This window comes from Manis javanica, chromosome 3, assembly GCF_040802235.1.
Source record: "Manis javanica isolate MJ-LG chromosome 3, MJ_LKY, whole genome shotgun sequence".
Classification (NCBI taxonomy): domain Eukaryota; kingdom Metazoa; phylum Chordata; class Mammalia; order Pholidota; family Manidae; genus Manis; species Manis javanica.
Genome location: NC_133158.1, coordinates 168,017,987 through 168,034,564, shown reverse-complemented (window position 1 = coordinate 168,034,564; position 16,578 = coordinate 168,017,987). Strand labels below are relative to the sequence as shown.

Below are 16,578 nucleotides of genomic sequence, written 5' to 3'. Positions count from 1 at the left end.
TCTCCATTTCCCTGTATCCTCTCTCCTAACCACAACTACTGACCTACTTTCTGGATTGATAAATATTCTGGATGTTTCATATAAATAGAGCTCCATGACATGTGACTTTTGTATCTGGCTTCTTTCATACATGTAGTATGTTTTCAAGGTTCATCTATGTTGTACCAATTCACAAATCAGTACTTTATTCCTTTTTATTGCTGAATAATGTTCTATTATATGGCTATACTACAGTTCATTTATCCATTCACCTGCTAATGGCCATTTGGGTTGCTTCCAGTTTTGGCTATTATAAACAAGGCTACTATGAACATTCATGTGTAAGTCTTTGTATTGTACATATACCTTCATTTCTTTTGGTTATATATCTAGCAGTGCAATATGGTAACTCTTGCAGAAAGTGCTTGATTTTCTTTACTTGAATATTAAGGAGATGGTTTTTGTGAGAATCACTATGTGGGAGAAGTTGATTCTTTCATTATTTCATCATTTGTGTTTTTTAATGTACAAGACAAGGTTTTGTATACAGAAAGAAAACAAAAATGAACACTTAGAACTACTTTTGTTTAATTAATGCCATTTTTATTAAAGATATCCAGTTTTAAAATCTAGTTTTCCTTAGGCTTTTAAGCTTAACATTACGTCTTATAATTTTATTTATAAATACAATATTCTGTTATAACTTAAAATCAATGTATAAGTATAATCAATTAAATTCTCCAAACATTTATTACTAACTTGATTGAATTCTTAGATATTTCAAAATACAACTACAAATGTAATATATCTGATTCTCTAAATCACTGAAAACATTAATCAAGCAGGCTTACAGATCTAATAAACCAATATTTCTAAGCACTTAAACTCTGTTTACAAGCCTAATAACTCAAAAGTTATAGATTTAGTACCTCACATTCTCTGAAAAATTCAAATCTAGTTTACATACATAATCAATTCAACTTTTACACATCTCAAATTTAAATTCCCAATCTGCTATCAGTTAAATTCCTTTAAACATTTCAAATTAAAATCACAAGTCTAAATTCAACATTTCATATACTCCATCTGTTAAACAAAATACACCCAAATTGCCAAGATGATTAAAAGATAGCTTATTCTTGAACTCAATGCAAAAAATGTTAATCTTAGGTTTGAGTCACTTCACTCTTATTGAGAGACTGTGTAAGTCTGGCTAGTAGAAAAATTCAGCTAAAGTGAGGAATCATAAATAATATTTCATACACGGTCTAACATTTTAAATTAAGTGCTTAGAAAATATAACTGTTGAGTTTAAAACACAAATATATATATATATATATATATATATATATATATATATATATATTATATATATATACCGTTTGACCCAGTAATTCCACTCCTAGGAATTTACTGGAAGAAAACAAGATCTCTGATTCAAAAAGACATACGCAGCCCTATTTCATTGCTGCACTATTTGCAATAGCCAAGATATAGACGCAACCTCAGTGTCCATCAGTAGATGAATGGATAAAGAAGATGTGGTACATATACACAATGGAATATTATTCAACCATAATAAGAAAAGAAATCCTCCCATTTGCAACAACATGGATGGATCTAGAGAGTATTATGCTCAGTGAAATAAGCCAGGTAGAGAAAGACAAATACCAAACGATTTCACTTATTTGTGGAGTACAAAAACAAAGCAAGACAGAAGGAACAAAACAGCAGTAGACTCACAGACGTCAAGAAGGGACTAGTGGTTACCAAGGGGGAGGGCTGGGGAGGTTAGTGGAGGAGGGGAAAGGGATAAAGGGGCACAATAATTCTCAATCACTATGTAGGTTGGTCACAGGGGTGGATGTACAGCATGGAGAATACAGTTAATGATCCTGTAACATCTTACTACATTGATAATAGTGACTGCCCTAGAGGGGCTGAGGATTTAATAATATGGGTAACTGTTGAACCACTGTTGTGTATTTGGAACCAATGTAAGATTGTTTATCACTGATACTTTAATTTAAAAAATCCATAAATATATATTAATTTGCCACACCCTTTCTTTGAGTATGAGTCTGTTATTGGAGTTCCAAGACATCTTTGTTGCATAAAGCACTCATGTATCCTCTTATGATTTCTAGTTTGGATTATGTTAATGTGGAGCAAAAGCTTTAAGATACTTGCAAACCAATGGAAGTTGGGTTGATTTTAGATTTTTACATTTCCTTGTGAACTTTCATTAACTGTCTTGTCCACTTTAAGTTTAAGAATTTTTTTTTTAGCAAGCTGCCATTAACTAGTCTTTCCAAAGCATTGATCCTAATTTTCATAGAAACAGCTCTTCCTTTCCACACTCATATTTCATGGACTTATTTCATATAAGAACAGGCACAACTAACACCTGTAGGTTTGGGAACAAACACAACTGAATCGTGGTTATGTGTTGAGCTCAACTGGTGGGAGCAGAAAATGCCGGGCTACTAGAGAGGGACTAGTCGATATATTTTATAGAAGGGATGGAGAATGTTGGTTAATTTACTAATTGAGCTAAGTAGAAATTGGTTTAAAAAGCTTCTATTATTCCTCATGTTTTAAAAAATCGTTAAAATTCATATACAGTAAAATCTATCCTTCTGAGTGTTCAGTCCTACAAGTTTTGACAATCACTTGCAGTCATGTAACCACTACCCTAATCAAGATACAGAATATTTCCATCAACTTCCAAAATTCTCTTGTGCTACTTTTTTGTAGTCTGTCTGTCCCTCTTTTCCCTCCAAGCCTCAGCTCCCTGCAACCACTAATCTCTGTATAGTACTCTGGATTCATCCAAGTTGTCACGTGTATCATTACTGTGTTCCCTTTCATTGCTGAGTAGTATCTCATGTAATGGAAGTACCATGGTCTGCCTGATTGTTCACCTGTTGAAGAACATCTAGGTTGTTTCCAGTTTGGAGCTATTACAAAAAAAATCTACTAGGAACACTTGTGCACATGTGAGTGTGTGAACATTGTTTTCATTTATCTGTGTGGTGATACATCATTATGGTTTAAATTTTCATTTCCCTGATGGCTAATGATATTGAACATCTTCTTGTGTGCTTATTTACTACCTGTATATACTTTTTTGGTGAAATGTATGTGATGTTTTTTGCCCTTTTCCAATGAGATTGTTTGCTTTTTCACTGTTGAGTTTGAGGTTTCTTTATATATTCTAGATACTAGTTTTTTGTTAGATATGTGGTTTGCAAGTATTCTCTCCCAGTCTGCCGTAGCTTGTCTTTTCATTCTCTTGATAGAACTTTTTACAGAGCAAAGTTTTTAATTTGGATGAGGCCCAATTTATTAATTTTTCCTTTTATGGTCTTGGTGTTAGGTTGAAGAACTATTTGCTTAGTCCTAGATTCTGAAGATTTGCTACTATTTTTTTAAAGTTTTGCAATATTATATTTTCTATTATGTTCTGGCTCAATTTGAGTTAAAATGTTAATTTTATGTTGAGGTTTTTTTTCGCTATGGATGTCCAATTGCTACAGCACCATTTGTTGAAATGGCTATCCTTCCTCCACTGACTAGCTTTTGAATGTTTGTCAAAAACCAGATGGGCATCCCAGTAGCAGCTGGTATACCCAGGGCCTAGACTGTGGCTTCTGATAATCATTCTCCAGTAAAAGAAATAGGGGTCTTAGAGAAATGGTCTAGGATGGGCAGGAAATACATAAGATATTCAGGGAGCATCTTGTAGTATCAGAAGGTAAGGAAGTGATTAAATAAAAACCAAAAACACATTGTTGGGGGATGTCAAAGGTGTGTCCTACTAGAAGAGCTTCCAATGGCCAAGGTTGGAATAATGCGAGCAGCTGAATAAATAAAGTAGAATTGGATAGTACTCAAAAGTACAAAATAAATACCTATGAGTACATACTGAGATAGATGAATGAACAATAAATAAATGGGGGAGAATAGACCAATTTCCCATAGAGAAGAATTTCAAATAATTGATGCAGATGCTCTACTCTCAAAGAGAGGAACTTAACTCTCCACTCCTTAGATGTGGGCTGTGCATAGTGACTTCCTTCCAAAGAGAACAGTCTGGAAACAGAGGAAAAGTAACTATAGTTATTTTTATGTAGTGGAGAAACCTGACAAACAGTACCTCAGCCAGGTAATCACCTCAATATCAACAGTCATAAATCATGCCGATTGTATTTACTCTTAATATGATGTAATAAAAACGGCACTTTATTTCTTTAATCTTCCTCCCAATAACCCATCATCCCAGTCTTATCATGAGAAAAACATCAGACAAATTCTAGTAGTGGGGCATCCTACCAATATATATGACTAATACTTCTTAAAGCTTTCAAGGTCATGAAACACAAGAAAAGTCTAAGAAATTGTCACATCCAAGAGGAGCCTAAGGAGATATTACAACTAATCTTAAAACGCTGGAACAATTAGTTTATAATAATGTTATCAATATTGGTTGCTTAACTGTAACAGTTGTATCTTACTAATGTAAGATGTTTTATAGTGAGGGAAACAAGAAGCAGGGTATATGGAAACTCTTTGTACCATCTTAATTTTTCTGTAAATTGAAAACTTTTAAAAAAGGTATTTAAAAAAATCAGTTGGGCATACTGTATGGATCTATTTCTGGGTTCTCTACTCTGTTCTGGGTTCTCTCTACATTGATCCATTTGGCTCCCCTTCTGCCAATAACACACTGTCTTGATTATTGGGTGGTATTATCAGAGAGATAACTATTTAAGTAGGCCTTCATTATTGGGTGGTTTTGCCCATTTTTAATTATTGTTTGTTTTCTTATTGAGTTTTGAGAAAGTGCCAGTGTACTAGAGAGAAGCCTACTGACTGTAAGGTCTCAGAGTGCCTTGGGACCAGTTGGTGAGTTTTAGAGAAGGAATGGAGAATGTTAGTTAATTTAATAATTTGGTTAAGTAAAAGTTGGCAATAAAAGGTTTACTTCTAGGATCCTTCCCAGGGTTGTAAGGATGCTTACCCAACTGAATTAACATCAGTGATGTAGAGAAAATGTGGGAGTACCATTTATTTATAGATTTGGACTATTTTTTGGAAGTTAGGGTACTGGATGCTGGATTTAAAGTTCACCTAGAATCAGTTTTCCTGAACCACCCACCCTTTGACAAGCTAGATCCCTTCTTATTTAGTTGGGTTTTTTACTAAGAGAATCCCTAAGTCTATGCTCTTCAGCTGGAATTTAACTTGTTTAATAACGTAGTGAATTGCATACTCCTTAGGCGTACTTAACTTTGTATCTTTATCTCTCTTCCCTCCTCCTTTTCCCCAGATCTTTTTCAAACATTTTGGATTTGGATTGATGGGATTCTGCATACTCAAATTAGTCTGAAATTGTCTACTGAAAGGGTTCTTAACCTCCTCCCCCACCCCCTGCCCCAGGGACCTTTGACAGGCTGATGAAGCCTTGGATCTCTTGTTAGAATAATTTTCTAAAATCTATGTCATAAAATACATAGGGTCACAAAGAAACTAATTATTGAACTACAGGTATCAAAATATTAAAACAAATGTGTAGTATATCTATATATGCTTATGAATAGATTAAATATCAAGATCTAGTGACAAATTTAATTATTATCATAATTTCAAAGTAATGATGAGCAAAAATGATATTGCAAAATATTTGCTACAACCATAAAGTTAATTGAAAATATCTTGGAATTCTACTGGTGACAATGTCATCAGTACTATTACAAATAAAGATATGATTACTTTTTCTCCATTTGAGTTTCAGGGTCCAGTGGAATCTCATTTCTGCTTGGTGAGGTTCTTCACTTTTTTCATATTTTACTTTTTTTATTTGTCTCATCCACTTCCGTTTTCTGATCATTGTATTAATCCCGTTGGGATGAATATGAGAAGGAGAGTGAGGGGAGTGCCTACCTACTTTACTCCTGGAACTGACAGATGCCTGTCACTCTGCCTCCCACCCTCTGTTACTCCCACACTCAAGGCTCTGCCTTCCAGGGCCCAGCCAGCTATTGCAGGAAACTCCCCACCTGTGAAACCAGCCCCATTGTCAGGGGGCTTGGACTCTGCATTGGTCTCTCTAGGTGCTTTGTTGATTGATCTGCAAGACCTACCCATAGCTAGTTGTTCTCTCTTTATGATCCTGAAACTTGTCATGTTGGAAATGGGTTTTGCTTAAGACATCTTGAATCTGGGCAGGGCTTTTGGAGTGTGTGAGAATTCAAATTATTTTTCAGTTCTAATGTCTATAGAGCTTAGAAAAGCAAAATAGAACGACAGTTTTAAATACTACAGATAAAATTAGAATACTAAAGACTTGGCTGTGGAAAATGAGCTGCTCAAGGATATAAGCAATATATTGCCAGCATTGTGAAGCTAAACAATCATGGCAATTATTTCTATTAAAGTGGGGACAACTGTTTAGCCTTGCAACATTCTTCTGTCTTCAGTTCCAGTGCCTGGAGACAGGCAGTACAGTGGAACTCTCAGTGGTGAGTATAAGATGTGTTTTCTGCCTTTGGTGACACTGTTGTTTTTACAGTGCTTTCCTTGCTGTGGGGCTCTTGTTGATTTCTGCCCTAGAGGTCAAGGGCAGAGATGTTCCAGTTCTCTTGACGAGTTCCCAGGGGACTGGGAGTGGACTGGATTCGGGCCAGGGCCATTTATTCTTGAAGAAATTAGAAACCAGTGGGATATTGCTTTCCTTGTTCAGAAGGGATAAGAAATAAACTAGCATGTGACAGGGCAAGGAAATTTAGCTCCAGTTAGACAAACTTTTATTTTTATAGGTCTATAGAAGCAATAAAAATGAAGGCCAGGAGAGCAAAAATGGTTGTAATAAATGTGTGTGTATGTGTGCACACAAAAAGGGAGAGATTGTTAAGACAAGAGTCCATCCAGCAATGGTTGTTTTGATGTAGAGTTACGTTTCCTCCTCCTTAATCTTTCTCCCAGTTCATTTAAAAAAATTAAGAAATTTTAGAATGTATAAATCATACAGAAAAATATAATTAATTATATGTAAACATCGTGTGTCCACCCACAGCCAGGTAAGAACTGGTCTCTCCCTTTCTCCTCCTCCTTACCAAGCCCCTAACATTTTGGGGAAGAACAGAGCAGCAGCTATTGAGCGGGTAAGGAGGACAGGTAGGGAGAATAGAGACCAGAAGGCCCTGCTTCCCTTTTCCTACTGCAAGCTGCCAGGCCTGTGCTGGTGGAGGGGAGATTTACCGCTAAGTGAAATTGTGAGGTTTTGATTGTTTCAGGGGATTATGCATTGTAATTGCTAAACTGAGACGGTGTTCGTGAGTTAACATGACTGAGGGACTTGTCTATTATTTAAGAGTGAAGAGAAAAGCCATGGACTCAGAGTATTCGCTCAGGAGCAGGGAAGGTGATTTCCCCTGAATAAATATTTAAAGGAAATGGTGGGAGGGCAAGCTGAGCTGAGTTGCATTGCCAAGAGCCAGGATCATTCCACATACCACATGGAAAGCATTTAACCAAATCTAAGATGCTACGGACTCTAAGGCAAACTATAATTTCAGACGTCACTGAGAAAGAACAATGAAGGCAAAAATGCATGATGCAGAAAATACCAAATTTAAAATAAAGGATCAGTATTACTGATTTTTCCTTTTGCCTCAGGCTTCAATGTCTTGGCATGGCACTGCCACTGATCTTTATGTAAAATTTTGAAATTCTGTTCATCATGGCTTTTGGCATTAATTTCATTTTTAAAAACTATTCATTAAGATATACTTATCTTGATGTTTTGAGTTTTTTGGGCACCCAATTACATTTCTCATGCGAGGCAAGTGTCTCACTCACCTCACCCATATCATCCAGTTTCTCTGGGAGATGGAAATGGGGATAGAAATAAAAAAAGAAGGTGAGGAAAAAAAAAAAAGGAAGATCCTTTTGTTTCTTTTCCTGCCCATGGAATTGCAAACGAGAGACATGATTTCATAAATTTCCCAGAGATTTCTTTAAAGATCTTGTTGCAAAATATCAGAGATGGTCTAATTGATAGCCCAGGTGACACTGAAGAGGGGAGCTCTGAACTTCTTGAGAAGACTCCAGTTTACTGTCTGGATGACAAAGTGTACGGTAACTGGCTAAGTTGGTGCTTTCAATGCTGTTGATATTAAGGCACGAAGCAAAATTCCTATTGTGTTTTATTTCCTCATTTCTGCCATTTAAAAAATTCCCTCTAGTTCCAGTGGAAGTGTAAAAGGAGAGTTATGATATTTGCTTGTAATGATAATACCTGAAATACAGCGCTCCACCACTTTCATCATCTCACTTAATTCCCCGAATATTTCTCATCCGCTTCACAAAACCACCACAGTGGGTAGGCAGGGAAGGTATCATTTTTCAGGGGGAGCTGACCAAGTCCAAGAACTGCTACAGAATGGGAATCAGAACTTTGATCTTTTTACTTCAAGGACAGTCCCTTTCCTGCACAGCGCTGTGTGCCACTGAAGACGTGGAGATACACTAAATGGCCGTGTTTGAGGGACTGAAGCTATAATCTGAGCTGGTTAGCAGCTGATCTCCCTGAGGCTATATCCAGTCTCCTAATGCTGTTTCATATTAAACAGGTTTGAGAGTGAGTCACTTGACTGGCACAAATCAGCAAAGTGATTGCTTCAGTCCTGCTTGGAAACGTTAAGTCCTCCCTTTGCCTGGGGGTAGCAGACTCAGTGCAAACCTCAGCTATAATACTGCAGCAGCTCTGGGGTGGATTTCTGTTTCACTTCTCTAACTTCAGGCTTCATTTAGCATTCACGCATGTCTCCTCTTCCATGCTTACATGATTTGGTACTGAGTCCTCTTACACTAACACCTCAGTCTGCACCCATTTCCTCTGTTTAGGTGATACTGAAGTAGAAAGGAGGGCATGCCCAGTGCAGGAAGCCCAGCCAGGGAAGGAGAGGAAGCCCTCAATTGGTGGGCCACTGCCTGACCTTCAGGTGAGCCTCAGAGGTGATAGATGTTTGATCAGCTTGAGGAGGAAATTTGAATTTTCTACTTCATCCTGTCCACAGGTTGCTCTTTGTAATTGATTTGAGAGCTAAAAATTTCCATCCTAAACTCCACTGGCTCTACTGCTGAGAGACACCTGGCTATCTCTGAGCTACAGTTAAGTTGGGTGACCTTTCCCTCATTTGCTACCCCCATGCTCTATGTAGATATGTGTGACAACACTTGCAAGGTTTTATTGTGTTATTTCATGTTAAATGTTTGTTCTCCCTATGTGACTCTGAGTACCTGTGGGGCAGGGACCATGTCTTATTTTGTAATCTCTTCAAAGCTGGGCAACCTTGTAAGTAGTTTTATTGTTGTGTAGCATCCAGGAGTTAAAACACAATTCCAGTCACGGAAAGGTTCATAAACTCTCCAAGAAACCATAGGCAGAAATTATAGTAACCCGCGTGCATGCGTGTGCACACAAACACATGCGCGTGCACACATAGGTCCTGGGCTATTCAGGCCTTCGCTGCTGTTTGCCCAAGTCTACTCCCCGATCCACCTGCTTCCCATGTTCTTACCACCTCAACTCCAGCCTTACTCAAATGTTCTCTCTCCTTAAACAGGCTGTTGATAGGAGGGGAGGAGGATGCTGTGAGTACATATATGTTAATATTTTTGTCCTTGTCTTATTTATTTTTGTTTCCTTAGCACCTAGTCCAGCATTTTAGCGCATGTTATTTTTTCAGGAAATGTTCCATGAGTGAATGAAGGATTATTAGTCTTTACCCCAATGTACCATCAAAACTGTTGATGAGTACCACCCCTTTCAAAAACAGACTGGCACAGATCAATAGTTTTTGTCTCACAAATCAGAGGTAGTTAGTCATAATTTTTGGCTGCTTTTAATCCTGAAGGCAGAGGGACCAGCTTTCCTATAAACATCTGTCTTTCCAATGGATTTCAGCCCCGGGCAAGTTCACTATGGATTCAATGTGACCAAAGAAATGACAGTAGAATGTTCTTGGGGTGAAAGGGTTGTACCCAACTTTATTTCCACAGTGGCAGGTCAATCACTAAAATCCCATCTACTCAGAGCAAGTCTGCGTGCAGCAAGCTGGTCTCTGCCTCTGGGCCTCTTGGCCCGCACAGCCATCCTCTGGGCTTCTGTCCTTGGCGCTGTCACCACTCCAGCCTCTGCTCTGCTCTCCTGCAGCCTTGCAGCCCTGCCACCGTGTCGCCCAGAGCATTGGGCAGGGCTCTTTATATAGAGTCAGTAGCAACGTATTGCTTACATGTGCATAGTGAGCTAGCCAACCAGGGCCAGGTGAGAATCCTGGACACAGGAACTTTCATTTAATCCACAACATCCTCCATCAGGAAGTGGGCTAATTCCTCCCAAGCCCTCCTATGCCTGGGTGCCCAGGTCACTGGCATCCCACATGGCATGTCAGGGTAGAAAGCCTTGTCCTTTTATGTCAGCTAGGTGGATGGGACCTACTTTATACATTGATCTCTAGCCCCATTCCCTGGGACTGGGTTCATGCTCCTATCCTCCCATGCCTCAGGGAACAGGGGCCTCAGTGAGCCTCTGCTTCCCCGTGACCCTCACTGTGTTGACCCGTTTCTTTGAGTGGGCTCTTTCTGTGGCCCCTCCACCCCTGGCCTGGAACTGATTAAGTCTGTTACATTTGGCTCGAATTTTTGTCTTTTACTGTTGATCTTCTGCTGGGCCTACCTTTTCCCCATCTCTGGCTTTTTTGCTCTACATTCCCATTCTTTTTTCTAATCTCCTAGCAACCATTTGTCCAACCCTTTGCTGGATACAAACTTTGACAGTCATCTTCTTATAAGATTCAGGGTCTTAACTCTAGAAGGTTATAGGCTCAAAGGAGAGAAGAAAGGAAAATTGTTCCTGCCATCTGGACAGCAAGGCCTCCCCATTACGGCCAAGGCTCCCTGCAGAGATTTGATTTGAAGGTCAGCATTAATGTATTTTGGCAAGAATATTCGATATAAGTGACTTTTTATAGTTTGACATTAAGACATATTTCTGCATTATGATAAAAGAAGAGTAATACAAGATGGATGGACATTTAGGTTGAAATGGAGATAATTTGTGAAAACGTTATGGTTATTCTTTAAAAAGACAAGGCATCAGGATAATGCTGAGAGGAGGAACAGTGGTTGGATAATAAAGTTTTAAATTGTTCCTGGATAGGTTCTTCTAAGCTCTCCTGCTCCATCACTGCTCAAAATCCAACTAGGAGGTGATGTTAGCATCTTTGGCTTTTTAAAATCCAAGCAGAGTTTACCTATGGGCATGTGATGTGTCTTTGTTCAGACCTGTTAGTCATTAAATATTAGCCAGAGCCTAGCAGAAAAGTTTTAAGATTATCTGGATAATGACAATATTAGTAAAGGTGTTATTTTATTATAGTTATTTTACATAGAACACTGTTCATTGTTTTTAGTGTTTCATTTGTAGTTGAGCTTGTCTATGTATGCGTGTTTGTATCTCTGAATGGGGCAATGAAAGACAGTGGTAAAATACTGGCTTAATGGATAGCACCTAAGTAGGTGAGCCTGTGCAAGTAGATGGGAGATAGATCAAAATAAAACAAAGGAACCCATGGGTTAACACTCTAACTGAGGTCAAAGACTAGTTGGTTTTGCTTTTTTCCCTTAAAAGAGAGAACTAGAAAATAGACTGGGAATGGTTTTTGGTGGGCTATTGGAGTCTTAAGTTGTCAGAGTGGAAACAGTTGTGAGTAGTGATCATGTTCAAGATTGGCTGGCGAAGTGGAGAGGAGGTCGCGGTCACCTGTAACCTCGGCAGGACTTGGGGAAGAGAGCTTGACTGAGGGCCAGTGACTATTGAGCCGGTGACCTAGAGAGGGTAGATGGCAGTGATGGCCATGACAAAGGGTAGAGAGTTTTTATAACTGCATGAGGAATAAAAGCTGGGGTGTGGTAATGGAGAGCCAGAAAAGTAAATATGTCTCTTTTTCCAAATAGTTCTGGGGTGTGTGAAGAATGGAAGAATAAACATCCTCACTTCCAGGGCGCTGCAGGAAAGACAGTGTCCTTCCACAGGGGTCACATTTCCATTAAAGGCAGGAGGAGAAAAGAGCCCAATAAAAAGTCTTACCTTGTCGGGAAGGGAGTTTATTAATGGATGAAGGTTCCAGAGGGTCAGAAGAAAGGGCTGAGCTGTGGGTGAGAGAAAAATAAAAGGGTAAGCCAAGGGGAGGATGGAGGTAATGGTGATGGAGAAAAAAGCCCCTCAGAGGGGCTGGCATCAAGGGTGGAGGCAGTAAAGCAGTACGAACTAGTCTGGAGAGTCTGTCTGGGCCTCTGGTGTAAGAGGTTTCTAACTCCATCCAGAGAAGGCGCCAGGTGGTGTCTGAGGCAAGGTGCTGCTCATTTTTATGGTCTCGTCAGCACTGAGAGGCCTCTTCCCAGGGCTCCAAAGGGATGAAATATGGCTGTAAAGTTGTTCTGTGCAGCATAAGCCAGCCTCAAATAATGAGGGTAGGATTGTTAAACCTGAGTTGAAAAGAAGAGAAATACACACGTTCCCCGGCCTTCTGGGGGAAGTGCATGTAGGCATGGGTCCTGATAAATTAGCCAGACCTCTTCTCATGTTGGTGACATGCCCTTGTCTCTGGTGTTCCCTTGAAAGCATTGGGCCTCAGCCATAGCATCCTTAGGTCTGGAGAGATAAGAATTCAGCACCTAAACTCACTGGCCCGACCAACTTGACCTGGTGACCATGCAGTGATCATGATGGCAGTGGGTCTTCCCAGCACTGCTTCCCAGTGCCAGGTAGCCATGCTTCACCCAGTTCAGTACTGGGCAGGAGACCCGTTCCTGGGGATTTAGGTATGAAGCTGGAAAGTTGGTCCAAGAAGGAAACACTGTAAACTCAGGCTTTGGGAAGACTATGATATTAAATCAAGACAGGAAAGGCAGCAAGCTAAACTCAGTGCTGAATCAGTGAGTGGCTGATCTAACCTTTTTGTGACTCAGATGTCAGATGGACTCATGGTGCCCCTTAGTATCTGTTAGGATTGGCTCAAGCTCCATCCTACGGGGAGTACAGTGCCCTCCCCGGGTTAGGCACAATCCTATGGGCTGATACTTATCCTGGTCCCCCAAGTCCCCCACCCCACTCCCTGCTCTGATTCCCGCTTTTGGGTGAGTTCTTCTCAACCCCAAAGCAGACCTAATCACAGGCTCTAGCTCCTTCTCCCTGGTTTCCTACTAAGGTACCACTTGCAGCAGTTAGCAACATGTCGTAGAACTTCCCTGTTGATGGAAGCTACAATCAGCCTTGGTTCATGGATGTTACTGAGCTAATATCAAAGAATTCTGTTCTTAAAAATGCCCTTTGCCATTTCTGCCAATTCCCAGACTCCCATTGTGTTGCCTAACTTTCTTTCTCTTCCCTCCCCCATCTCTTTTCTTCCCCTTCACTCTCTCCTAAGCCAAGTCCCTTTTCATTTTTGAAGCAGAGAAATTGATCTGCTTCCTTGTTTACTCCTGCCAACTCCGTGCTCACCTTCTACTCCCACCTTGCTGTTCAAGGTATTTTCTTAAACCAGATAGTTCCTTCTCAAATAGGAATTCTGGAGCAAGCTGGGTAGAGGAGTTTCCTTACCTCTCTCTTTTTGTTGCTTGTCAGAGTCTGTAACAGGGCTGGACCTGCAGGTATATTTTAAGTGGTTCCTGAGGCAGTGGGCAGAGAATAGGTGAATACTAAGAAGACAGTTTTGGACTGTCCCAGTGACCTTTTCCATCTATGGATTGGTTCTTGCATGTTCTCAACATTGTGGCCTCCCGAGTGACTTCTCTCATGGGAACTTCCCAGACCACCAGTATATTCACTCTGGGAAAATGCATCAGCTTGCCCTCCACTCACTCTTTCAGGTAACAGACTGATCCTTCCCCAGCATTCTCTCTCAGAACTCATAGCTCAGAGATAGCTTTCTCTCTCCTTGCCAGGAGGAGGAATGACACAAAGCAGCTCTTTGTTTAGGACTTGAACACTTCAGTGTCTCTTTTCACCTAATTAGAAGGAAGTATTTTTCCATTCACTTCATTTTCTTACTGGAATTTGTTAACTGGAGCTGAGTAGCTCAATTTGCATGTAAGGTTTGTTCATTAATTAACAGCCTCCAGGCCAGGTTATCCTTATCAGGACTTAATATCTAACTCAGCACTGGCTAAACCAGAAAGAACGTTTGAAATTGCTGGAAGGTTCTGCTATGATGGAGCAGGAACTCCAAGGTGGCGTAGCAGCTCTCTGTTCTCTGTTGGAAGCTATTCTGAAGAGTAAGACCCTCCAAAGAGCATAACCTGAAATATTTGGGGACCCTTGACAGAGGTCAGGGATGGCCACCACTTTGCCAGTTTCTTGTAATGATGCAATGAGAAAAATACCTCAAGAGTCTAAGAGACAGAATAGAATCAAGAGTTTTTTTGTTCACTACTTTTTCCAGCAAGTCCTTTTTATTTTCTACTGGAGAAAACACTAAATAATTGTCAGCTATTGTTTCTCCATCCTCTGTCTGATTGTGATAGGCAGAATTTTGGCCCTAAGATTTCTGCCCCCTGATATTACTTCTGTGGTTATGTTACATTAATTAGCAAAATAGGCTTTGCAGATATAACCAAGGTTACCAATCAGTTGACCTTAAAATAGGGAGATTTTCTGAGTGAGTCCAATGTAATTATATGAGCCCTTAAATGCTGAAGGTGAAAGGGGAAGGCAGAGAGATTCCAAGCACAAGAAGGATTTGATGGGCTGTTCCTGGCTCTGAGACAGAGGTGCCATGTGCAAGGACTAGAGAGCCCTTTCAGAGCTAAGGGCAGCCCCCAGCTGACTGTTAGCAAGGAAGCAGAAACCTCAGTACTTTGACCACGAGGAATGGAATTCTGCCAACAACCTGAAAGAGGATGGAAGTGGATTCTTCTCCAGAGCCTCCACAAAAAGTGCAGCCCTGCCAACACCTTGACTTGGGCCTTATGAGACCCAAGTCAGGAACCCAGTTGACCTATACTATACCTGGACCTCACATCTATAGAAACTGTGAGACAGTCAATGATTGTCAGTTCAACCTTTGAATTTAGTGATAATCTGTTGCAGTAATAGAATATGATTACACGGGGTTTCTGTCTTTTGTTCAAAAGGTGTGAGCAGCAGAGACCCTCCTTTCTTAGGAGGACTTAAGCAAGGATCTTCATAGCAAGGTTCTGTGGGAAAACTTGGTCACTGTGTTCAAAGAGAAGAGGTGGCTTGACCTCTTGTTTTATAATCTAGATCTGTGCAGTCCAGTATGGTACTCATTAGCTACAGATGGCTTAAATTGTAATTTAAGTGAATTCAAATTAAATAAAATTTGAAATTCAGTTCCTCTTGTATTACCTGCATTTATTAGCCACCCTATGTGGCTAGTAGCTACTGAATTACAGAACATTTCCTTTATTGCAGAAACTTCTGATGGCTGTGGTCTAGATGATTAACAGTGATGACATTCAATTGCAACTGTTATTTTTCTCATTTGGGGCACTGAGAGGTAGGATGTCTCTACTCCCTAGTAGAATTATTACAAAGAAGAATGCATGCAAATTTCTCTCAAGTGAAGTAAGAAATAAATTTTGTGGAAACTTTCATGTCTGTATTTTCTTCCCTTATCACTTCCGTGAATTATCTCCTGGGGATAGAAAGCCCTGGGTTTTCAGAACACTCTGGGAATACCAGTGATGGGGTATCAGGCATGACTTTCTTTCCAGATGAAGGAGGGGTTACCAGGTCGTAAATGGCCAAGAAATCCTCTGGCCTGGACCGGAGGATTTTCCAAGGGTTGTCTGCTACAACAAGACAAAAGTAGCTGCTGGGGCTGGCCAATGAGGTCACACCCTGGAGCAAGCAAACCTAAACCTGAGAACTTCCCTCTGTATCTGTTAGACTTGCTCCTTATGTTGGTTTCCAATGCCCATAGATGACACTAATCTACAGGAGGGAAAAAGAGACGTCTAGGCTCAGGCTCAGATTTCTACCTCAGGCTTAAGACTTCTTGGCCCAACTCGCTTGTAACTGGTAGTCATGGATCAAAGCTCACAGGTGATGCAGGTGGAGAGGTACGGCCAGGCCAAGGGAAAGAGCCTGGCTTTGGGCTTAGAGGCCCTGGGTCTGAATCCTGCATCTATATTGCTGTGTTAGCCTGAGCTGGTTAACGAATCTTCGTGAGCCCACCTTTTTTTTTGTCTGAGACACAGATGAAATAATTGGAGGAGAGCGATCTCTGATTCATGGAGTTGTCATAGAGCTATTGTGAGGATCAAAGGAGAGAACTGCACAGATTGTCTGGCACACAGGAGTTGCTGAGGAACAGTAATGTTACTCACATGTGTCAGCTGCAGGTTATATTGGGAAAGGCCATCCATCTATACCCTGGCCAGTCACATGTGTGGTCTTGTCTCCATTTGCATCTCAATAACCACCCGGTGGTCATACCTGAATGCATTCACGTCAACAACTGCACCCCCTCAAAAACCATACAATTTCAAATATCCCACTCCCTCACT

At 40.4% G+C, this 16,578-nt stretch overlaps 1 long non-coding RNA gene across 1 annotated transcript; it reads right to left on the bottom strand.

The window, feature by feature from the left end:
• Positions 1 to 1,415: 1,415 nt before the first annotated feature.
• Positions 1,416 to 13,997, bottom strand: LOC108391094 (uncharacterized). The gene is made up of 3 exons (XR_001851676.3): positions 13,649 to 13,997; positions 12,137 to 12,198; positions 1,416 to 4,074 (listed from the first exon to the last, which is right to left on the bottom strand). It is a non-coding gene; the product is annotated as an uncharacterized lncRNA (long non-coding RNA).
• Between the last annotated feature and the right edge of the window lie 2,581 nt (positions 13,998 to 16,578).